Raw genomic sequence first — 25,761 nt, 5'->3', positions numbered from 1 at the left:
ATGTTGCTCCCGCAACCTGGGGCAGGGTCCGACAGCCTTTTATCTTTGTCAGGGTAGCGGCCAGTCCTGATCCCCTGGTGACCCACCTCCCTGTTTCACCAGAAGACAAGCACTCCTCCTGCGAGCACTCAGGTCTCTCCTTCTCTCAGACCTTAGTCTCTGCAGCTCGGGAGATGTCAGTGGGTTACTAGACCCAGGGGCCGCCTCAGCCTCCCCTGACCAAGCTGGTAGTGGAGCAGCTGTAAGTGATGGCCTGGCTGAAGGCAACAAGGCAATCCCCGCATCTGGAGCCAGAGCAGGCTCAGGCCCCTGACTCGGCCCAGCTGGTGTTTGTTGCAGGGGAACCTGTGCAGACTGGGACTCTTCAGGACCAGGCCCCAGACTTGGTTCAGATAATGCCTGAGGCAAAGGATCTGGTGCAGACTGAGACTCCTCTGGTTCCGAGTCCGAGCCCGAGTCCCAGGTCATCTCTCTATTAATGGCAAGGCACAATCTTGCAGATGAGGAGAACCATGGATGTCATCTTGAGCTCCTTGGAGGGAATAAATGCAATAAATAATACAAAACAACAATGCGCATGAACATCAGGATTGTAAACTGCTTTGTGTTCTTCCTTTAGCAGTGTGTCATATAAACCTATGCAACTGTGTGCATTTCTACATGTGAACGTGTCCATAAATCTGCTTGCGGAACACATGTCTTGGGCATGCATTTGCAGGACTATTGGACCTGACGACACCAAACTACCTCAGGGGATCAAGCAAGCCCACACCTCCTGGTTTTCTCCTGCAATGGTGGCTCCTCTTTGCCAGGAAGGGAGAAGGAAGGAGAAGGGATAGGATAGAGAGGGGTTACACCACTCTGATGTCATAATACTTCTGCTGACATCACAGCCCTGCCGCTTAAGAGGAAGTCATTTGCCAGTCAGCAGAAAGAAGGAAAAGAACGTGAGAAGCAGAGAGGGAAGAAAGATGAAGAGGGGGAAGGGGCATGGAGAGGAAGAGAGGAGACGCTCTAAAGATCTGATGTTCTCAGATGCCTGACACACACCTTCAGCTGATAGCTGTGCAGTTTTCCTCGTGGCTCTTAAATGTTTCGGCAAGTGTGATGTTAAGGACAAGCGGTACCATCTCCACCCATCAAATTCCTCTCCTCTATGCTTCCTGCACATTTACATGCAAAGTTCAGGTGGGCATCCATTGCGGATGGTTGATGTGAGAACGGTAAGTGTTCCCCCCATTCTATTGATCGGCCATTCTATTGTAAGATAGGGTGGGGTGTTCAAAGACTGAACAGAGAGTTCTGAAGCAGACCTCCAAAGGCCACCCAAAGGCCAATGGTCTGTAGCCTGGAAATATGCAATAGGCTTGAAATGCTTGGAACATCTTCTGCGATATTTTAGCCCAGCTGTTGTGGGTTCGAATCCTACTCACTAGAGATCATACCATTTGGAAAAGCTTCAAAGTTTAGGCCTTGCCCGTACAGTGGTACCTTGGTTCTCAGATGCCTTGGTTCTCAAACGCCGAAAACCTGGAAGTAAGTGTTCTGGTTTTTGAATGTTTTTCAAAAGCCAAACTTCCAATGCGGCTGTCAGCTATTGTTTCCGGGGCACCTGCACCAATCGGAAGCCATGCCTTGGTTTTCAAACATTTTGGGAGTCAAACGGACTTCCGGAACAAATTAAGTTCAAGAACCAAGGTGCCACTGTATTTGGTGCTTTTGGTTTTGCTATTTATTTTGTGTTTTGGTTTTTGAGGCTTTTTCGGTTAATTTGTTTTTGTGACTGTGTGGAACCCAGTTCAGCTACCAATTGGTTGATTGTGTGACTGTGGAAATGGATAAAAGCCCCCCATCCAAACAATGACTATCATCAGTGCAGGTAAGGAAAAATAATAATTTTTATTTTTATCATCTACAATACTGCCTTGTTTATTTTATAGTACGTAGATTATTGCTTTCATTTTATGGATCAGTTAGATAGTAGAATTCATGTTAAATTGCTGTTTTAGGGGTTGTTTTTAGAAGTCTGGAACAGATTAATCCGTTTTGCATTACTTTCTATGGGAAAGCGCACCTTGGTTTTGGAATGCTTTGGTTTTGGAATGGATTTCTGGAATGGAATGAAAGAATAGAATCATTCTATCATTCTATGGTTCTATGATTCTATGATTCTATGAAAGTTTGAGAACCAAGGTACCACTTCATGGTGGTATCTGTGTCTGAGTTGCCGACTGAAGAAGCCCAGAGGACTTTCAGGCAGAGCAAACAGTAGAGGGTTAGATGTTAGATGCTCTGTTGGTGGGTCTTTAAATTAGCCTTTGGACCTGAGTTTATGGCAAGAGATGAAGAGGATTACTAGTAGTAGTAGTAGTAGTAGTAAGGATGGCAGCTTAATTTTGCTTTATGTTGCAGCATCTGTCTTTGTACGTAAGCGCCCAGGTTCAAATCCTGCTACCTCCAGATAAAGAAATTAATAATAATAATAATTTTTATTTATACCCCGCCCTTCCCGGTTCAGAAAACCAGGCTCAGGGCGGCTAACGACAAATTTAAAACACTTAATTGATGCAACAACAAAACAGCATAAAATACAGTATAAAACGTGAATAACAATAAATTCGGAATTCAAAAATCAATTTAGGGAGGAAATCCATCCAATAAACATTAGATGATCACCAGGGCTAGCTGGCTAAATTAGTCCTATTTGGGCCAGCGAGGAGTCCAGGGGAGAATTAGCTGTGGGATCCCAGAGCGGGTAATCTTCATAAAAAGGGGAGGGAAGGAAGGGAAATAAAAGATCAGAGAAAGTTCAAAACTGAAAGCCAGGCGGAATAGCTCTGTCTTACAGGCCCTGCAAAAGGTAGTTAAATCCTGCAGGGCCCTGGTCTCATGGGACAGAGCATTCCACCAGGTCGGGGCCATCACTGAGAAGGCCCTGGCCCTGGTAGAGGATAATCTGACTTCCTTAGGGCCCGGGACCTCTAAACTATGATTATTCATGGACCTAAAGGTCCTCTGCAGGGCGTACCAGGAGAGGCAGTCCTGTAAATATGAGGGCCCTAAGGTACCAGGATCGGGAAAGTAGTGGGTTATGTGGACTAACAGAATTATTCTGCATTAAATAACTTCAGCTATCAGCTTTCAACAATAAGGGTCAGCCCCAAAACAGGTTGTCACCAAGTCCCATTGACACAACCGCTACCCCTTCCACATATTCTCCTGCTTCTAAGCTGGCAGCTGGAGGAGGGGGGTAGCTGGTGCTTCTCAAGAGCATAGCTGTTAACCGTCCCTTATTTGGCGGGAAAGTCCCTTATCCCAGCACCGTGTCCCGCTGCTGTCCCTTATTGATGATGTCCCTTAAATTTCCCAAGTTTCAAAGGAAGCAGCTCCTCTCCCTCCCTCCCTGCCGGCCAGGGAGGAGGGAGGCTCCAACTGTGTTGCTTGGCTGCGTTGCTCACCCAATAAGGAGTCTAAGAACGACTGGGGGGTGGAGCTTGCATGCCTTGTGCCGATCAAATCGGCCACGTTGCCTGGGGACTCACCTTTGCTCAGCGCTTCCCAGCGGAGAGGTGACTGTGGTTTTCCTTGCTGCATCCCCTTTGCCGGGTTGCTGCGCTGTGGGAACCAGCGCTTGAGGCTTCATTTGGCTGCTGGCTGGGCTTTCTGCCTTTGGCTCGGAGGGGCTCAGAAGGCAAACATACATGTGCTCTGAAAATCCCTTATTTTGGCTGCTGATCCCTTATTTCCGAGGCTGCTGGTCCCTTATTTTCAAATCTATAAGTTGACAGCTATGCTCAAGAGGGTTGGATTTGGCCCTGGGACTTCCAGTTGCTGATCCTTGCCTTACAAGGATATGATGTGCTGGTTCAGCACAGAAGAAGCAATAAATGACACAGCCTTCTGGGCACACCTTTCTGAGAGTTATGTTAATAGGGGTCCTATTGGGGAGGTGATGCTGACCCCCATCATTGTATTTCAGGCCAGATGTTATTTTCCTTGAGAGCATCTGTATCTCTGAGCAGCTCGCAGGTGAACCCCCTGGTGCCTCTGTAAACAATACAAAATATGCTAGGTATGAGCAAAGGCAGGAATAGTTGTCCTTCGGGAGCCAAATTGCTTTTAAAAGAACAGTTGTGTGTCAGCACTGTTGCTACAGTTTGATTGCAAAGTCTAATAAAAGAAAAAATTGCAACGAATGTTCTTAAAATTTGCACTCTCAACCTTGAATGTATCCAAGAGCTAGACTTTCAATGCTGCAGAATTTAACCTTCCTGGCTCCAAACTAGTCTGAAATGGAACTGGGGCTACGTTAGAGTGGGACAAACCTTGTCAGTTACAGGTTTTCATTTTTCAGTTGGTCACATTTCTGGATTTGTTTGCAATTTAAGCAATTAAGTCCTCAAGAGTGTTTGTCAGCATTTTGGGGGAGCAATGTTATGCATAAGAAGCTGGAGGAAAGCAAGCCGGTAAAAGCTAGGGTTGCCATATGTCCGGTATTTTCTGTACATGGCCAGGATTCAGCCGTTGGAAACAGTGTCCAGAAGGAAATAGCTGCAATCCAGATGTATGGCAACCCATGTCAGAAGTGCAGAATATTCAACAACTTTGGGCAAAACTTTAAAAAGCTCAAAAACTTTGACCAAAAAATCTCAACAACTTTCGTGTCCACATTTTCACTTTTTGAATTTTGAAACATGCCAACCCTAGATAGAATTAGGTAAAGGGACCCCTGACCATTAGGTCCAGTCGTGGCCGACTCTGGGGTTGCGGCGCTCATCTCGCTTTATTGGCCAAGGGAGCCAGTGTACAGCTTCCGGGTCATGTGGCCAGCATGACTAAGCTGGAGCGGTACCTATTTATCGACTTGCACTTTGACGTGCTTTCGAACTGCTAGGTTGGCAGGAGCAGGGACCCAGCAACGGGAGCTCACCCCGTTGCGAGGATTTGAACCGCCAACCTTCTGATCAGCAAGTCCTAGGCTCTGTGGTTTAACCCACAGTGCCACCCGCGTCCAGATAGAGTTAAGCCAGTGTAAATTTACATCAGCTCCAAACTCTGTTCAGCAGAGTTTATATAAATATCTATATAAATATATTTGCAGAGCAATTTCCCCTGATACTTCACATTTTCATATGATGTTTTCACTAATATATGTATTTTGATGCAGACTCTACATTAGTATATGCATATATGTGCACATTGCTTGGCTGGAGAACTGCATTGCAAAATTCAGAGAATTAAAATTATTAAAGATGGCTGAGTTTGGGGAAGAGCTCTGTGGCTCAGCATCTGCTTTGCATGCAGAAGGTCCCAAGTTTGATCCCTGGCTTCTCCAGGTAGAGATGGAAAGTTCCCCTGCCCAAAACTCCAGAGAGCGGCTGCCCCCTAGTGTAGACAATACTGGGCTAGATGGACCAATAGCCTGACTTAGTATTAAGGCATCTTCTGTGTTGTGTTGTGCTATGTTTCAGTTCGCTGATCATTTCAGAGAGCACAAATCAGGTAGGCTCACCTTTAAAAGATGTGGAAATGAGGAGAACCGAATTTAAGATTGGCAAAATGAGAAACTTGATATATTTGCCTATCCCTATAGCCTATAGGTGCTGGAGGAGACTCTTGAGAGTCCCATGAACTGCAAGAAGATCAAACCTATCCATTCTGAAGGAAATCAGCCCTGAGTGCTCACTGGAAGGACAGATCCTGAAGCTGAGGCTCCAAGACTTTGGCCACCTCATGAGAAGAGAAGACTCCCTGGAAAAGACCCTGATGTTGGGAACGATGGAGGGCACAAGGAGAAGGGGACGACAGAGGACGAGATGGTTGGACAGTGTTCTCGAAGCTACCAGCATGAGTTTGACCAAGCTGCGGGAGGCAGTGGAAGACAGGAGGGCCTGGCGTGCTCTGGTCCATGGGGTCACGAAGAGTCAGACACGACTAAACGACTAAACAACAATAGCCTGCATAGGATCCATAACGACATAGGTGCTGGGTTCCACCCAACTTGGGGGAGAGTCCGTCATGCACATGACATCACACACACGATTCGAACCACCAACCTTCTGATCAGCAAGCCCAAGAGGCTCAGTGGTTTAGACGTGAAAGGGGAAAAGGGAAAGGGAGCAAGCTCAATTCTTCAAAGGTTATTTGTTTGAGCCTGCTAACATCAGATGCAATTTTATGTTTCACCTCGCAGTAGGTTTGCAGCTAACGGTGGGTTTTTTATTTTACTTTTTCGGGAGAGAGAGGTAGTAGCAGGCTGGCTGGCATGAAAACGGAAAACTGCAAATGAGTTGAGCAGACAAATGAAGCAAAGAGGGACATTCACTGGATCAGAACCAGAAAATGGCCAGCACAGAGCGTAACAAATCGGCAATACAGCTGTGCCCCGGGGCATTCAGACAGGAATCTAGCAGCTGATGATAAGAAAACAAAGGCAAAATAGAATTGGAGGAGATGGCCTGTGCAATTCGGAATTTTTTTCCTTTGCATTCCTACATGGAGCCAATTTAAATATTAAGAACATACGAAGGTTAGCATAGCCTCCTTGCTGGACCACACCAAGGTCACATGAGACTGGCATTCTGTTTTCAAACTGCAGATGCCTCTGAAACAGAGGTGTTGACTGACCAGGAGAACCAAACCAGTCTGTCCTGCTCCTGTGCTTTTTAAATAGCAGCTTGATCTACACAAATCAGTAGGTGGAGCATGTTTACCTACTAATAACTGCAGATCATGTCTGCTTAGAATCAGTAATGGACTGAGTGAGGACTAGAAAACTGAAGCTCCATCCGGATAAGGCAGAGGAATTGCTGGTAAGAGGTTCATCTTCCCAGGGCAAGAAGGTTCAACCACTTCTGGGTGGTGTCTTCTTCTCTGGCGACCACTCATAGCTGAGTAAGATTGTCTTCCATGAACACGGTCTTAATGCTGTGTCCGTAGGTAACTGTGGAGGTCAATTCTGGATCCACACGTCCTTCCACAGTGGGGACGTAGTTTTCTGGGTGGGAGTTGATCATGGTGAGGGTTTGCCAAAATTGTCTTCCTCTTAGCTCGTTTCTCCCTTGCGTCCTGAATTCCCATGTCTTCAAAGTCCATGACACTTTTGGTAAAGGCTGTTCTCCAACTGGAGCGCTCGCAGGCCAGTGTTTCCCAGTTATCGGTGTTTGTACTGCATTTTCTTAGATTTGCCTTGAGAGAGCCTTTAAGCCTCTTTTGTTGACCACCAGCATTACGCTTTCCATTTTTAAGTTTGGAATAGAGTAGTTGCTTTGGAAGACAATCATCAGGCATCCGCACAACATGACCAGTCCAACAAAGTTGATGTTGAAGAATCATTGCTTCGACACTAGTGATCTTTGCTTCTTCCCGTACGCTGACGTTAGTTCGTCTGTCTTCCCAAGTGATATGTACCATTTTTCAGAGACACCGTTGATGGAATCTTTCGAGGAGTTGGAGATGGCGTTTATAAGTGGTCCATGTTTCACAAGCGTACAGTATGGTTGACAGTACAATAGCTTTGTAAACAAGCATTTTGGTTTCCCTGCGAATGTCCCAGTTCTCAAACACTCTGCACTCTCCTTAAATCAGGAATGAGGAATCTGTCACCCTCCAGATATTGCTGGACTACAGCACATCATTCTTGGCCATTGCTGATTGTCTCAATACTGTTGCAAATCTCTACCACAACTCCCCATTTAAAAAAACAAACAAACAAAGAAGCCCTAAACTTTGCACATAGCAAAGGCACTCCAGCCCTTAGATCATTTTGTGGGGTTTTTTGGTGCATTTTTTAGATAGCACAGCTGGAACTGTCCAGATCATGGCCTCAGTCTCAGCCTTGCTCCGCCTACTGCCAGGATGTGAAAGATTGGAATAACGCAAGTAACCACCAGTCTGATTACAAGGCTGTAAACATTTGAGTCTATTAAAGTGCTGTTTGAATGATAAATAATAACACTGGAGAGGATGATTACAAAAACAAAGGACAAATGAAATAACGAAGTAGATAAACTCATAAAAATGACTCTGATATCATGCGTGGATATTTTATGAACCCAACTAAAGTTAACTGCACATTTTTAACGTCCAAAACACAATAAAGAACAAACAGAGAGTTGCTTCTCATTTTAATAAGACACAATTATCCTTGTTTCTGGTAAATGCCAATGTCTTCCTAGACAGAAGCGTGCAGAGTGAAAAGCTGGAAGTCCGGAACGATATAAAAATCTATGGAGCTGCTCTTCTATAAATTATGGATGTAAAAGGGGAAACAGAGCATACTGATGTAAAATGAGCAATCATTTCTTTTTACTCTGAGGGACTTCAGAGGCAATGCTAGAGGAATCTGGTCTCCTCTACTGAAAACAACCAGGTAACGCTTAGGTATCTTGATTTGCAGAGAAGATAAGTAACACCTTGACATGAGGTTAGGCTATTTGTCCATCCAGCTCAGAACTGTCTACTCCTTATCCAGCAAGTGTCCTGGAAAAAACGAGACATCCCATTTCTCGCCTGAGAGCACAGCAGCCATTTTTGGTGCTATGATCTCACCTGATTTCACACCAAACTCTTCCCCCCAAAAGCATTTTTTCACCACCGTGATCTCATGCGGTGCCCCCAAATATGCCTTTTTGGGGCATAGCTCCCCCACAATCTTTTGAGCTCCGTGATCTTGTGCAGGAGAGCACGGGAGGAAGATGCATGTCCCAGTTTGGGGACTCAAGATGTTGGAGGGTGTGTTGCTCTGACAACCAGAAGCATTAAGGATAATGTTTTAATTTCCTGAAATGGAAATGTTTGCTTATGTTGAATTGCTGTGTATTTTTAGTATGGGGTTTTCCCTTTAGCAATAGCTCTCATCTGATTGGCGAACTGTGAGTCACATGAGAGAGGCATTCCATTCTGTTGTGACTATTATTCAAGTCACTGTCGTTTTTAACTGTTCTCAGTTCTCTCTGTGTGAGGGAGAATCGATGCTGAGAGACTTCTCAGGATAATGCAGGGGACAGAGTTTCAGGAAGAGGGCCAAGAGGAAGGGTAGCTTGTTTGAAGGCCCCCTCAAACCTAGAGCCAGCCCTGAAACCAGATGCAGTTATTGAAGCTATTATTTTAAATCACATCTGAAGCACATTCTTCCCCTCAAAGGATTCTGGGCACTGTTGTTTACCCCTTGCAGATTTACTATACCATGCAGCACTCAACAAACTACAGTGCCATATCCCACAACTGTCCCAACAAAACCGGAACATCCCATGTTTTCCTGCAAGAGCACGGCGGCCATTCTGGGCAATGGCGTCTCATGCAATTTTGGGACGCAGTCTTGTTTTCTTTGGGGTTGAGGTCTTGCATGGCACCCCAAAACAAATTTTTGTGGGGTGCCCTGCAAGAAAAGTGTTTTTTTAGAGGTGCGCACGAGCTCACGGGGGTCATGTGACCCAACATGGGAGTGCAACACCAGAAGATGGCGCCCCAAGTTTCTCCCCGTGTTGCACTGGAGGGTATGTCGTGCCCAGTTTTATTCACATCAAATATTTAAAGCACTATAATACCACTTTAAACAGTCCCAAATCCTGAGAGTTGTTAGGAAACTCCTCTTCCGTTCCCAGATCTGCAATTCCCAGTGTGGATTGACAATCAATCCCTCTTCACAGGGCATAGCTGTCAACTTTCCCCTTTTTTAAAGGGAACTTTCCCCTTTTTTAAAATGATCTGATTTCTTTCTGCAGGGCCTGTAAGACAGAGTTGTTCCACCTGGCCTTTGGCTTGGAGCCAATTTGATTCCACCCCCTCTTTCTTTTTCCTTTCTCCTCCTGTGATGAGGCTGCATTTTAATATTTTAATGTTTCAATATCTTAATGTTGTATTTTAATCTTGTTTTTAAGTTGTATTCATTCAACTTGTTTTTATTATTGCTTGTTAGCCGTCCTGAGCCCAGCCTTGGCTGGGGAGGGCGGGGTATAAATAAAAATTATTATTATTATTATTAAATTCCCTTATTCCAAATAGGATTCCTCGCAAGAAAAGGGAAAAGTTGACAGCTATGAAGGTCTCCTAAAAACTCTCAGCACCCTTAACAAATCCCAGTATTCTTGGGGGGAATGTATGACTGTTTAAAGTGGTATTGCTTTAACTCTTTGGTGTGAATCCTCATTCAGAATCTGATTACAAGCCACCTTTGTTGAGGAAAACCCATATTGCTGAGAACATCATAAAATAGTTCTCACACCACTGACCGGAAAGGGAAGGTGAGTCACACACACTGACATTACTGGCTGCTGTGAGACCATTTCTTGTTTTATTTTGCCAAATGCTTTGTAAACGCAGCTGTACCCTTCTTTTTGGAGAAGGGCTGGTAACTTTAATTACAGTGGTACCTCAGGTTAAGTACTTAATTCGTTCCAGAGGTCCGTTCTTAACCTGAAACTGTTCTTAACCTGAAGCACCAGTTTAGCTAATGGGGCCTCCTGCTGCTGCCACGCCGCCGGAGCACAATTTCTGTTCTCATCCTGAAGCAAAGTTCTTAACCTGAAGCACTATTTCTGGGTTAGCAGAATATGTAACCTGAAGCGTATGTAACCCGAGGTACCACTGTAATTAATCTGGGGATCCAAAATGTTCCTTGTAAAAATGCAAGCTGATTAATATGAGGCAGACTGCTGTACTGTTTTTGACACCTCCAAACCCATTTTATTTATTATGTTCAGTGAAACACTATCGCATTCAAATAATTACAGAGTTACCTGTCAATTACTGATTATTAACTTGACGAGCCTTTCCGTTTTTACCTCAAAAGCACAAAAGACAATAGCGAGTTGTAAAAATTAATACTATTGCAATAATAAAATATATGTATATATTTGAAACATACTGATATCTTACCACAGTTGGTTTTGATGTACGAAAAAAGGGGGGGGGGAGAAAGAAAGAAAAAAGAAAATATAAGTAATCTCTAGCTGAAGTAAGAGTTTATTAACTTGAAACATTTCAAAACCATACTGAGATTTCGGGAGAAAAATTCGTTTGACAATAAACTCTAAAAGGGAACTAAATTTCTCTAAATACTCTTTGGCCATATCCTTTTTGTTTACTTGTTTGGGGCAGGCATACCCAGATGCTCTGCCACTATGGCCCTATCCCATAATAAGCAGCAGGTCCCAGGAGTTTGGAGGCCAAGGGTTGAAGGGCTATTGGGCAATAAATAGGAAAGGGAAATATAGGTAAACATATCTTCTTGATTGGGTGATTGCATTTATATCCCACCAATTTTTCTCCAAGGAGATCAAGTTGGTTCTCCCCCTCCTCATTTAATCCTCACAACCCTGAGAGGTTCCAGGTTTGATCCCCAACATCTTCAGAAAAAGACTCTTGCTTGAAACCCTGAAAAGCAGCTGCTGGCCAGTGTAGACAATATTGAACCTGATGGGCCAGTGGGTTGGTTCAGTATATGGCGGTTTCCTAAATGAAGCAGAGAGGCAGGGACTGGCCCAAAGTCACCCAGTGAGCTTCACGGCTGAGTGGGGAATCGAACCCTGTTCTCCCAGGTCCTAGTCTGACACTGTAACCACTACACCACACTGGCTCTTCTATGCTATATGGGGTTGTTGTTAGGCTGTGGATTAGCTCCTCTCTAATAGCTACTGCTCTAATGAGCAGCCAGGTAGTCATTCGGCTGGACAGGGGTGTGTGCATGTGTCACTAGGTAGGTCAACGAAATGTCTCCTATTAGAACAGCAACGTAAAATGGAAGAAGTGCTACTGAACAACACAGGACTTGACTTCCATTTGCAGTAGATTGTATTGGATTGCACTGTTAGGCAATGAAGGAAGCCCAGTGATGTGCAATGGGGCGTACTCCCAAGTAAATGGATCGAGGATTGCAGCCTTTTTGACTCATAAAAAGTGACCCAGTTAAGCGGGTAGCAGTTAATTTTAAAAAATGAACTATAACTTCAATAAAATGGCACTTGAGATGGCAGATGCCTTTGTTGGACTTTGACACACAAGAGAGAATTTCTCTTGCAATTTTTTGTTTTGTTTTTGTATTATATTTGGATCCCCGTTTTCCTCCAAGGAGCTCAGTGTGGCTCTTCTTCCCTCATAATTTCATCCTGTGTGACACTGGGTGTGACTCACCCAATGAACCTCATAGCCTAGTGGGGAACTGAACCTAGGTCTTAGCACAACACTGCAACCACTATGCCACACAGCCTCTGATGATTAATTTGCACGTGTCATCTTTATGTTTCCCCACTTCAGAATGATTGTTTTTATTCCTTTGTGAAGGCTTGCCATTTAAACCAATTAATTCATCGATGAATCAATTAAAAATCATCTGATGAATGACTAATGTTTCTTTCGTCATGCGGCAGCCTTATTTTCTCATGCTTAGTGTCTAAAAAAAACCCCCACTGAATCTTGTGGCACCGGAAAAATGAATGGCATGAGCTTTTCTTAAGTATGCTACCACCTTGTCCCACTCTGAAATCTGTGTGAATATAGATTTGAGTTAGAAGAGCAACACCCCCCCCCCTTTAAAAGCTCCATACAATATGATATATTTAAAGTACATTTATACTGGGAACTGTAGTTTACCACTCACTATCCTCCTGAGCACCCTTAAACGACATTTCATTTCATGTGCTTTAAAGCTGTATGCTTTTGAATGTGGACATGATGGGTTAGAGCGGTTCTCAACCTGCGGGTCCCCAGATGCTGTTGGACTACAACTCCCATCATCCCTGAGCTCTGGCCTTGCTAGCTAGGGGTGATGGGAGTTGTAGTTCAACAACATCTGGGGACCCACAGGTTGAGAAAGGCTGGAGTGGGAGACTCCAATTTCCCTTATAGAGCTTGCTTTGTTTATTGAATATATTTCTTCCCCAAGTCTGGATTCAGACTTCTCTATGAAGAATTGGTTGTTAAACCACTCTGCGAATTGTAGCTCTGTGTGGGGAATAGTGGGTCTTTTAACAACTATCAGTGCCCTTAACAAACTACAGTTCCCAGGCTTTTTTGGTGGGGGAAGAGGGAGCCATGACTGTTAAAGTGGTATAAATGTGCTGTAAACGTATGAATTGTAGAGTTGGATGGGACCATTAGGGTCATCTAGTCCAACCTCCCGCAGTGCAAGAAGCTTTTGCCCAACAGGTGTCAATGAGACCTCACCCTTCTCCAGAATGGAGATTAAATGGCAGGAAAAACCCCACCTATTAAATAGCTGCCAGACTACCACACAGGTGATAAATACACAGCAAAGCAATGCAGGTATGGAGGAAGACTATCGGCCCTTCTAGTAAGGGTAGGCTGTAGCGTCTCAAGGGGGTGGGGATGGGGGGAAATATATTTTGCACATACTCGGAGATAATTTTCTCCCCATTATTATTTTGCATAGTCATCCAGGATCAATCTTTGGTATGAAAAAAGATCTCAGGAAAAGCATAAAAGTAACCTCCACACCATACATCAAAGCATTTTGATAACACATCAACGATCATGTCTCCCCCCCCAAAAAAAGAAGCCTGGGAACTGTAGTTTGTCGCGGAACTATAATTCCCAGCACCCTCTACTAAACTACAGTTCCCCAGGATTACTGGCAGGAAGCCGTGACTTTTAGCTTCGGTTCCAGGCAAGAATGCAGCCCCAGCTTAGCCGGGATATGTCGGGATTTGAATCGGGGACGTTCTCGGGAAACCCTGCCTCTGAACGACAGCCGTTCCCTTATCTGTCCAGAGCATAGCTGTCAACTTTTCCCTTTTCTTATTCGGAATAAGGGAAATTTCCTTAAATTAAGGGAAACGTTGACAGCTATGGTCCAGATCCTAGTTGCTTGCAGCTCGCTTGCTTTCAAGAAATATTTAAGTCCCTTAAAAAAAACAAAAAATCCCAGAAAACGCTGCTTCAATCAAGCGTTGGACTCCAAGTCCCATCAGCCTCCCGTCAGCGCGGCCGGTACTCGGGGCTGATGGGAGTTGTAGTCCAACGATCATCTGTAGGGTATTAAAGCTGGCTTTTAAGCCCTCCCTTCTTCCCATTCCGCCCGCCCCACTCGCTCTTATTAGTTTGTTTCGCGTCGCGCGCCGTCCCCGGCAGTCGCTGCCAGTCACCAGGAAGGGAAGAGGAGGCGGATGCAGCAGCCGTGTCAGAAAGCAGCGACAGCGCCGCTTTCCCCCCTCCCTCCCTCCTGGGTTTTCTTTACCCCGCCCCCTCCTTTTCTTTTCCGCCCGCCCGCCCGGCTTCCGCCAATCAGCGCCCGCCCGCGTCGGTTTCTGTCGGACAGGGCGGGGCCGGGGAGGAGAGGAAGGGAAAGGAGGAAAAGGGGGAGAGGGGAAAAAAAAGTTTATTGAAGACTCGGAGGAGCCAAGCGGCGGCTGGAACTCTGCGGCGCGAGGACCCTCGCGAGCCCCCCTCCCCTCCCGCGGAGTCAGGTGAGAGAGCGAGAGCGCGTGCGCGGGCCCGTGGGCTAGTGGCCGCCTTTTCTCCTCACTCCCCCCCCCCTCCGTGTGTGTGTGGGGTCGGGGGAAAGAGTGGGTCCCCCCTTTTTCTCTCTCTCCTCCGTACCCCATATACATGGGGTGGGGCTCTTCTCTCTGCCCCCCATCCCCTCCCCAGATTACCCCCCCCCCATATTTACTTAAGCTGCCCCACTTTCCCTAGGGGCGAATTCAGTGGGGCTTACTCCCGAGGAGGCTTGGCTAGGGTCCTGTAGGGGAGGGAGGGGGGTCTCTTCACATTATTCTTCTCACTGCCTCTTCCCCCCCCCCCACACCCCGTTCCCCACTTACATAACCTGGGAGAGGGGCGAGGAAAAGGGGGAGAAATGATATAGGAGACCACCCCCCTCTTTATGCCTACAGCCCCACCTTAGGAAAGAGTTGGGGCGAGCACTCCCCCCCCCCCCAAGAAAAAGGTTCTTCGGGCCCAACTTGAAGGAAGGAAAGGCCAATGTAACAGGCTCTAGGGAGGGGTGCATGTGTTCCTACCCCCCACCTGGGGACCTTACTTTTTTGGGTGGGGGGGGGATAGGGGTCTTAGGCAGCCCCTCTTCCCTTTACTTCCCCCAGGAGGAGAGTTAAAGGAATATGTGGGGAAGGTGAAATGTTGTGGGGGGGTATAATCCCCTTTAGAGGACTTTGACCTATGGAGGGCACAGGGCTCTAAAATTACAATACTTGTTTATTTGTCCCCTTCACACACAGGAAAGGAGGGTGAAAGAACGACAAGGGAAGCTTTTGCTTAAATACTTATAGTTCCCTTCAGAGCACTTTACACTGGAGGAGGAAGGGGTTGGGGAATGCTTCCTCTTCCTACCCCCCAAAGGGTAAAGTTTTATGCTCCAAGTGGTAGACTTCAGGGAAGATAAGAAGGAAAGGGTATTGAGAGAGGGGAAAGATCTTAGGGGTGCCTTTTTCTTCTTTGACACCCCCTCCCCAAAGCTGAAGGAAGGCTTAGGGGTTATATGGACAGCTGCCACTTAAAGACTGAAAGGTTTTTGGCTGGGTAAGAGGAAAAGGGAAGACCAAAAACCACCTCTCTCTCTCAAATAGGGACTGACCCCAGTTCACACACTCATGGGGTAATTGAGAGGCAGGGGGTTCACTGGAAAACCTCCGCTTAAAGGCAAGGGTGGGTATCAGAAAGACCACAGGGCAATTTCTGGTGGGCCCCTTATTTGTTATTTTAACTTGCCTGCTAGTTGCTGCAGTTCCTTACTAAAGAGTCCAGGCTAGATGGGCCTTGATATCATCTGGCAAAACTCTTTCTAGCCTCTTAAAATGGAGAGTGCAGACTTGGGACACCTGGTTAGTTGTACCTTAACCCTTTGGAGATCCTGAAAGTGCACTCCTATTCTTCAACTTAGAACACATCATGGAAAGGTAGGGTTTCTAGTTTTAAAAAAAAAGTATGCTGTGAAAGGCTAAAGTCAACTTAACCTATATGTAGGGGAATGTTTACCCCTTCCTCATTTTCAGAAGATTGTACCCCTGTGATAGATTAAGAGAAACTGCAGCAGGGGCATGAAGAGACATCTTCCTTTGCCTTCTAGGTAATATTAAATATCTCGTAAGGAAGAAAATGGAATCCTTGTTGTATCAGGGAGGGTAATTCCCTGTTTATTATTTGTGCCTGTGTTCAGAGATCTACTGGTGGAGTCTTTTACAAAAAAAAAAAAGCTTCAAAACAGCCCTGTGAGGGCATTTAGGCTGTCAGAATGACTGCTTCAACATCTGTCAGTGAGCTTCAAGTGCGGGAATTAGATTCTGAGTTCAGTCCTTATGCAAACCTTAAGGAAATAGAACGAGGTTCTTCTATAGCAGGCTTCCTCAACCTTGGCCCTCCAGATGTTTTTGGCCTACAACTCCATTATCCCTAGCTAGCAGGACCAGTGGTCAGGGAAGCTGGGAATTGTAGTCTCAAAACATCTGGAGGGCCGAGGTTGAGGAAGCCTGTTCTATAGCCTGTGGCCCTCCTTATGCTGTTGAACTACAACTCCCATCAGCCCCAGCCAGCATGATCAATGACCAGGGCTAATGGGAATTGTGCAGCAACATCTCGAGAACCACAGGTTCCCCATCCATGTACTATATAGGATACATTCACTCCTTGAAGTTCTCTGGCACTTGTTCCATCATGGGGCCTTCAGTCATCCTAAAACCGCTATGGGGAACCTTTGGCATTTTGGCCCTCCATATGTTGCTGAACTACAGTTCCCATCAGTCTCTGCTAGCAAGACCAATGGCCAGGGATGATGGGAATTGTAGTTAAGCAGAATCTGGAGGATGGAAGGTTCGCCATGCCTGTCCCAAGGAACTGAGGAAGAAGACATTAGGATGGGGAATGAAATGTTACATCCTTCAGTAGCTTCTGAGCAGGCAGAGAGCTCTGCTCAACATTTGGGGACAGGCAGAAACAAGCAAAAGCTGTCAGAAGGGAAAGGATGCTAGGTGATTGGTATCTTCTTGGAAATGGGTTGGGGACAAATTGTCCTTTCTTAGGCCTGCCTACTGGATGTATAGAGGAATCTTACAAAACGGGTGGACTAGATTCATGGGAGGACAAGTATTTGTGTGGGTGTGTGTGTGTGTTGAGACTGGGGAGGCAGTGGTGGTTATCAGCACACCAAGGGACCTATTAGAGCCCTGGAAGGAAGTAGCAAAGGAATACAGAGACCTTATCATGGGATGTGGGAGGCTTGGTAGAGTTTTAGGAGAAACAGGAAATAGCAGCTCCTGCCTCCAGCAGGTTCTGGAAGGCAGGGGCTTTCCCCAATGGGGAAGAGTTGGTATGTGATTTGGGAAGAGGGGAGGTGATGTGGGCTGATGTGCAGCCTCACTGCCCCCAACATGTAAACATGCAGAGGGATGTGAGTTTAACCTCAAGCAGCTGTTGTTTTTGTCCCCAGCTGCCTTGCCCTGTGGAGTATGAGTCAATCAGGTGACGGGATATCCAGGAAATAAATAGACCAGTTAGAAGTGCCTGTGGTTTGGGGTGCTTTGGTTAGAGCTGTGGGGCTCTGAGCTGGCCTGGGGGGCCCACAGACATTTGTCAAAGAGACCACCTGTAGGGTAAGTCTGCTTTGGATTGTATAGCCTTCCTTAATGCCTTTCATGAGGTGTATCATGTTCTGCATTATATGTTTAATCTTGTTAGAACTGGGAGCTTTGTCTTTGGCTACAAATTCTCTTTTTTGTCCAGGTGGTTATTTAACTCATGGCAATGCTAGACAATGTGATTTAATTTTATTAATGTTTAGCCTATTACAGGAAAGATCAGAATACAAGCTCTTGGGCAGAAGAAAGTCAAAAGTGATTTAACTTGCCTGGAGCTGTCGACTGGGACATTTTTTTAAAGTGAATTTCTGCAGGTTACTGTTCCCTGTTGTCTTAGACCTAAATATGGCAATGAATTGAACCCCCCCCCCCCAAGTCTATCCAATGAGAACACATTTGTGTCTACTTTTCCAGACAGCTGCAGTTTATTTCAAGCAGTAAAGTTCTTCATTTTTGCCATTTTTGCACTGTTAGCACTACCACTTTTGTTGTGGAATGTATGCTTAGCCTGTTCCTTCTGCTTTGCCTTCAGGCTGAGAGGAAAACTAGTGACTTGTATAGTATTAGTCTTTTGTATTGCATTGGGGTTAGAGTGGATGGAGAACTGTGCCTCCAGCCAGCTGTTTCTGCCCAGGAGGACAGAAGAGTATACTACTCCTCACTTTTTTTCACATTGGTTCGGTGTGCACATTGCACTAAGCTACCCTATGGCTTAGCATGAGTGTGCGAGCTCCCAGAGGGGATAATATATCTGCTTAGCTGGATTTCTTTTGGTCTTGTTGATGCTGTACTGCTGGGAGCTAAGCCATGGTTTGGCACAGTACCTCTGAAACCATGATTTCCCTCTTCCAGAGTTCATGGTTAGGGTTCATGGTTTGCCTGGGGGCCTAACCCTTGCAGGGTTGTGGATGCCTACAATCGCAAGCCTGATGTTGACCTCGTTTCCACCTTCACAAGAACTCAGTCATAATTGGGTTTGTGTGTTTTTTCACTCTTGTTTTGAGTGCTGTTTGTGAACGTGTGCCATAGATTTGTGCCTTGAATTTGGACCTGGAGAACCTTTTAGCTGTTCTTAATGATCTTCTGACACGTGCATACGGTGTGCTGTTTATTGTTTCATTGAGAAAAGAACGGGTGGCTGGCAACCGTATCCAAAGTTTACAAGTGTGCCATGCACAGCTTTTTTAAAAAAAATAAATAAATCTGTGCCTGGACTTGTTTTCTGTCTGCAACCTTGCCCACGAGGTATGAGAGCAGAGAAGACACCCAGAGCCGAGGGTGATTTGCTTCCTGTAAAGAATCATTGTGGTACTGTGCCGTTGCTGACTCCCATTTAATGTTAGTAGGTGACTCCTGTGGTTTAAGGCTGGTACATAATCAGACTTCGTAACTTTTGCTCGGAAGCCTTAAGCAGAACAGTAAAACTCCTTGTGTAATCCCTATAAGCAACTGCATTTAAATAACTTAGATCCTTTCTTGAATTGCAGATGCTTATTGAACCTTGGGTACTTTTAAAAAATGTGCTTTATTTTTAGGCCTTATAATTTATTCCTCACTGTCTTTTGGCTTTCAACTCATTGATGGCTTTCATTGCTGCTCTTTGAATTTTCTCTCGTTGGACAATGTATTTCGGTTGTGGAGACACCCAGAAATGTAAAAATTCTTCTAGGATACAAAATAATCAGCCATAGAGGTGGGAGAATATCTTTCTGCCTCATAGTGACTGTTAAGAATGCTTTGTTTGTACGTATCTCATGTAATGTTCATCCCTCACTTGCAAGGAATTGATCATTATGGCAGCACCTGGTACTCCCTACCTATTGATATCAGGCAGGCAATTTTGCTGTATTGTGTTTGGCACCTGCTAAAAAGATATGTTTCAACAAGCCTGCGCTGGCATGTATTCCCGCCCCCCTTAAAATAGTTTGTAAATTGCTGGTTTTGTTTAGTTTTTGATACAATTTCACGTCAACTTGTTTTTAATGTTTGCTTTCATTGGTGTTCTAAGGAATTTTAGATTGCCCTTTGTAAACCATTTAGAGACTTTCTGAGTAAATGTATAAACTTTGTTAAATAATGCAAAAGCCTAGAGATCTTGGTGCTTATCCCCTTGAAAGTTTTGCTTAGGGTAGCAGCCTTGAAACAAAAATGGAGAATTTTGACACTTGACAAAATACCTGGTTTATTTACAGCTTTACTTTATTTCTGATAAATATTTTGATATGCCGTTCAGCCATGCTCCCGAGACTGTAGTGTCAGAAGTTTTTCTAGAATAAGTGATTTGGGTTTCTTGCTGCCTCAACTCAGTGGCTTATCTCTGTCCAAAAGATGTTCTCTCGGGCCTCTGTTGCTGCTCCCTCCTTTCCTTCCAAAGAACTATTATTTCTCAACTGTTTGCTTCACCATTTGATTGCAGTAGAAACAAATCTCTCACAGATCCCACAGACGTGAATTTCAACCTTAACATCTTCACTAATTCCTTTTATTACGTCTTCCTAAAATTTTTAGTATGCAAGTTGCCACAAAACGTCTTGTAATAAGCCAAGTGCTATGTCTTTGAAAATAGACAACACTTCGTATTAAGACCACTTGCTGTACAGTGTAACTTTTGGGTCCCCCCCCCCCCATTTAACTGATTGACTTTTTGTATGAAAAGAGGCCAGGGTGGTGGTGAAAGCATGTTGTTAGAAGCTGTTTTTACTTGGATGGTGCCTTGACCTGGAAGGTGTTATTAGATCAGGGGTGGGGAATGTTTTTCAGCCTGAGGGTGGCATTCCCTCCTGATCAACATTCTGGGAGCTGCATACTGAATGCTGAGCAGGTCAGGGACAAAAGTGGTTGGAGCAATGAATTATTATTATTGTATTACATTTACACCCCACTTTGCCTCCTCCAAGGAGCTCAAGGTGGTGCCTACCGTTCCTCCCTTTCCCATGTTTTCCTCACAACAACCCTGTGAGGTAGGTTAGGCTGAGAGATGGCGACTAGCACAAGGTTGCCCAGCGAGGTTTGTGGCGGAATGGGGATTTGAACCCTGGTCTCCCAGTTCGTAGTCGAACGCTCTGACCATTACTCCACAATGGGTGTGACCGTTACCCTTGTGCAGTAGGCTATATTTCATCTGCGCAGAAGTCAGAGGTTTATGCATGTACCCACTTATCTTCACAATCCCATCCAAACAAGAAAGGTTAATGATCACAGTCTGAGGACACAGCCCACCAGACAAAAGCAGCCGAGCAGATCCAGTCCATCAGGGGCATGGCCCAAAGAGTGTCCTGGGGGCTAGATTGAGAGGCTGGAATCTGAGGTCCCTCAGCCCTGTATCAGCTCTTGCTCACAGAATTGTCTGCGGACAAGGTGGATTATATGTTGCATCATATCCATTCATATTGATAACTGAAAAAGTCATCCCATTTGAAATGTACCTTAAACGAAATCTTGGGCCCCATTTGCACTATACATTTAAAGCTGTATCATAGTGCTTTAAATGGCCATGACTTCCCCTAAGGAATCCTGGGAACTGTAGCTCATGTGTGCTGAGAGTTGTTAAAGGTAAAGGTAAAGGTACCCCTGCCCGTACGGGCCAGTCTTGACAGACTCTAGGGTTGTGCACTCATCTCACTCTAGAGGCTGGGAGCCAGCGCTGTCTGGAGACACTTCCGGGTCACGTGGCCAGCATGACGAAGCTGCTCTGGCGAACCGGCACCAGAGCAGCACACGGAAACGCCGTTTACCTTCCCGCTATAAAGCGGTACCTATTTATCTCCTTCACTTAAGGGTGCTTTCGAACTGCTAGGTGGGCAGGAGCTGGGACCGAAAGACGGGAGCTCACCCCACCGCAGGGATTCGAACCGCCCACCATGCGATCAGCAAGCCCTAGGCGCTGAGGTTTTACCCACAGCGCCACCCGCGTCCCCAAGAGTTGTTAGGAGGGCCCTATTTCCCTTACAGAGCTACAGTTCCCTGATTAGTTTAGCATTCATTCCATCTTCACAGGGAATTTTGGGCAGTGTTACTTTAAAGGAATAGTGGGAGGGGGGGTCTCCTAACAACTCTCAGCACCCTTAAACTATGGTTTCTGTGGAAGAAACCATGACTGTTTAAAGTGATATGATACTGCTTTGAATTTATAGTGCAGGTGGGGCTTAACTGTTTTTTAAAAAACACATTATTCCACTTAAAGAGATTCGAAAGAGGGCATGGCTAGTTATCAGCAGGACAGTAATATTATGGATTTAAACCAAAGAACTGAAGAATTCTTAATCTCTCTGGCTGTTAAAACAATTGCCCAGTTGATTAGGCAACAGTTAAAATTGTTGGAGGCAAAGTATTTTTTATTAAGAAAAATATTAATTACAGGGCAGTGTTTAATAATAATAATAATAATAATAATAATAATAATAATAAATTTATTATTTATACCCCACCCATCTGGCTGGGTTTTCCCAGTGTGCAATGAAACTCCTAAGTTATCTGATAATGATAGATATAAATACCTTTTAAAAAGTCGTTTTATTGTTTCTGTTCCATTGAATTTAGGTCAGAGAATGAAGCATCTATGATTTTTTTGCTTTTTATTTTTTATTAATGTATGGATTGCTTTTTACATTTGTATTTAATAAATACAGGGGGTTTTCAGTTACCAACGAAACCCCAACTAAATGCGAGTTTAAGAAGCCCAAAGTGAAGATCTTCCACACACACCCAGCTTGTTGAAACAAAAATGCCTTCATTTGTTTCTGTAAAGTACAGCTAGTGGGCACTTGTCTTATCTCATTCTGGATGTTATTCTACAAAACAGGAGCAGCCACACTGAAAGCCCTGCTCTGAATTACAGTGGTGGAGCAGACTTCTGATATTTGAGGGACTTTAAGAAGAAATACTCTTGCAGAGCACAGTGACCTGCTGGAAAAGGGCAGTCTCTCAAGCTGCTGGCCTCCTTGACTCAAGCTATCAAACCTAGACCCCAGGTAGTCAACACAAGAGATTTGTGATTGTATTCCTGCCTCTTAAAAATAGTAGCTGTAGGGCACTTGGTCCAAACACATAGTAGCTTTTTGTTGTTGAGGGTGGGGGTATATTTATCAGGAAAGTGGCAGGAAGGGAAGCTTAAACCCCTTCCTCCACACTGTGATACAAAAAACCCAGACAAAGTGCAGTCATGCATTTTCTTGTCACTTCTAGTGTTGTTACGTACCCCATATGCCCTCCAGTTTGTTTCTTAAAGTCTTTTCCTAATGGTATTTTCAAAAAACGTAAATGCATTGCTTTTGAACCCCTTGGCAGGTGTCTAGCTCTAGACATCTAGAAAATGCTGTTTAAAAATTGGACGCCATATTCCATGCCAAAGTGGAGACATAGATCTCCAAAACTTCTCTTTTCATTGTAGTGGGGAGAGACCTGCACCTCTCCTTGAACCTTGAACACTGATTTATATGCCTGGTGTACAACAGGGTATATTATGTCACCTGTCAAAGATCACAAGGGTCAAGGGGTGCTCCAAAATGTTTCGAATTCTTCAAATATTGCATGTGAGAGGTACTGATGAGCAGCCCCTTTTGTAACTTCCTGGTTCAGGGAAACTCTTAATGCATGCATAAGGAAATGTTGGTTAAAGATGTAATTAAGAGATGGAAATGTGGAGGTAATATTTAGATCTGCCGTTGTTGTATTTGGCTTGTGAGCCTCAGGAAAAGTTCTTGGCATCCTTATGTCTCAAAAGACAATGTTTGTGTGTGTGTGTGTGTGAAGCCAAGCCAAGCCGCTGTGTTAGCAGCATGGAAGTGACCTCCCTTGAAGTGTGGGCATCATATATGGAGGTCCTGGGCTGCCCAGACAAGAAGACCCCTTTCTCAGCCTCGTTGATGTGGTCCAAAGGAAAGCAGAGCAATTTGTTTGGAACCAGATTGGCTGGAATAGTAGTGATCCAAATTCTTCAGAGTTGTGACTTCTAATAGTGGTAAACAAATGCCATCTCTTCTGATACTTCATTTGTTGGGTCTTTGACTCGTTGGAACAATTCAGTCCCTATTCTGAAGAATGGGTAGGTCGTGGGCTATCTGAAAGAGTGTTTTAACCTCGGGAATGCGAAACCTTAATCCTATTAAGGTATAAACATCATCAGCACAGAAGATGAGGATCAAGTTTGAACGTACCTGTAGAAATTCAGCTCGGCCAGCATGACAGTGCAATTCTGTGGATCAGAATAAGATCTGAACTGCAGCTGGATTCTTCTGCATCCCGTATACCCAGTCCTAACCTATATGCAGCTGTTAAGGTGTGGTTATGGGATGTGACATTTTTGTTTCTCCCACCATCTCTACCCATTGGCCATGCTTGCTAAGGCTGATGGGAGTGGGAGTCCTAACAATAGCTGAGAGTCACAGGTCTCCCCTCACTTAAGATTGATAATGTCATTTATCTGAGCTTGGTTATAAATAATGTGTCCTCCTGGCTTATGCATATAAATATTTTTATCCTGCTCTTGTTATCATTAATTCCTAGGGTGGCAAAAACTGTGTCAAGCCGCCTTCATGGATTTGTCATTTCTGGTTATTCTGATGCAGGTTCACTGTACATGTGGGATTCTGAAATATGAAGCAAAACTTGCTAGGTAGGGCACCTGGGGTTGCCAAGGGAGAGGCCAACCATTCTCTGCCATCACCCTCAAGCCCAGTTTCTGTTTTGGCTTGGCTGGGGCACAGCGCAGTGTGCCAAGAAACTTTGTGCCTGTTGGGTTAATTTCAGAGCTCAGAAGTAATGGAGCAGCTTGCTGGGATTCCTACCCCCACCCCACCGGCCACTTTTGTTCTTGTTTGTGTGAGGATCTGCTGCCTAGTCTGAAGCTTGTCTTGTTGTGCACTTGGGCTGTTGATTACTTAAAATAGGAGGGACCTACATCTGAAGACTCAGTCTGGCACCCTGCACAGCTCATGATTCTCCCCCCACCTCGCCACACACAGCTGCTTTCCTTCCATGTCCAAGGCATCTGTGGACCTTGCCATAGGACCCTGTGGTCAGGCGTTCTCCTTCTGCTGCTAAATTACGGGCTGAAGATGAGAGCATGTGCTGCCAACTTTGTTCAGCCTTGCCTTAGGTGCCCCCAGAAAGGCATATTTGTTTCTGCTTCGGGAAAGTTTTGGCTTACGCACAGTTGTCAAATGAGAGAGCAGAGCTACGCTTTCCCCCTCTTCTTTGACTGGCAGTGTCAGCAGCAGTAGCAGAGAATAGATTTATTTTTCTCTCTTGGTTTTCCCAAAGCACTTTCCACTGACTGTGGGGTTGCAGGCTCACTTCATTTCGTTTGTGCATTTTAGTTTCACTTAGTGGTTGTATAAGAATTCCTGAAAGCTTTTGAGAGGCTATGAGCTTAACGCCACACAAACTTTGCCTAAAATCCTAAGAAGCTGAGGAAGCTGCTCTATGCTGAGTCAGATGGTTGGTCGTTCTGTTTCAGCATTGTCTACTTTCGCAGTTCCCAAACCATTTTTTCCCCATGGACCACTTGAAAATTGCTGAGGGTCTTGGCAGACCACATAATGATTTTTCTGCTCGTTGTAGCAATAGTAATGCAGTACACTGTGCTAGGTGCTGTATGCTTTTTAATTGCAGCTTTTATTTCTTATATACTGCATTGTGTTCAAATGTTGATACCATGAAATAACGTTTACAAAATAAAAGAAGCAGCAGAATGCAATTACAAATATGATTATTTAATGGCATGGAGGTGCTTCCTCTCATCTTCAACTTCAGAAATGCCACAGACCACCTGAGTAAACTGCATGGGCCACTGGTGGAGCACAGTTGGCAACCCCAGATCTACATGGTCTGGCAATGGCTCTCCATTGATTTCAGACAGGGGGCGTTCCCATCCTTACCTGAAGATTGAATTTGGGACCCTCTTTTAATATGTGCTATAGGGCCTCATTGAGCTATGGGCCCCACAAGGGTAATTCAGGGCTGAAGCGTTTTTGTTTTTTTGCTTTGTGAGTTGAGATAAAATGACTTTTATGTTCTTGCTGGTCTCTGAGACTGGGCAGAAGACCAGATAGCCAATAAAAAATAGAAATCCAGTCTGTGCATTGTGTGGTCCTCGTGTGTATACTTCATCTGATCATTATAATGATAGGGAGCAGCTGTAAACTGGCTTGGAATCTAATTCCCACCTCCCTAATTCAGGGCCCTCTCTATCTTCAGATTGCACCACAAGACCAGT

General features: G+C 44.9%; 1 protein-coding gene across 6 annotated transcripts in view; it reads left to right on the top strand.

Annotated features, from left to right (window-relative positions):
• Positions 1 to 917: 917 nt before the first annotated feature.
• Positions 918 to 25,761, top strand: part of ZFAND6 (zinc finger AN1-type containing 6) — a 77,378-nt gene continuing 52,534 nt past the window's right edge. For 2 of the 6 annotated variants that reach the window (XM_083412298.1, XM_083412297.1), the window contains exon 1: positions 14,268 to 14,423. The gene's annotated coding sequence lies outside the window, so the exon portion shown is untranslated. Of the gene's footprint in view, positions 1,224 to 14,259; positions 14,424 to 15,408; positions 15,873 to 25,761 lie in introns of those variants that run through there. The other 4 variants (XM_083412293.1, XM_083412299.1, XM_083412292.1 and 1 more) reach the window with 4 other exon arrangements.

The sequence above is a fragment of the Podarcis tiliguerta genome, assembly GCF_965153285.1.
Source record: "Podarcis tiliguerta genome assembly, chromosome: 14".
NCBI lineage: Eukaryota > Metazoa > Chordata > Lepidosauria > Squamata > Lacertidae > Podarcis > Podarcis tiliguerta.
The sequence above is the reverse complement of the archived record's forward strand: the minus strand, read 5'-3'. Positions and strand labels throughout refer to the sequence as shown.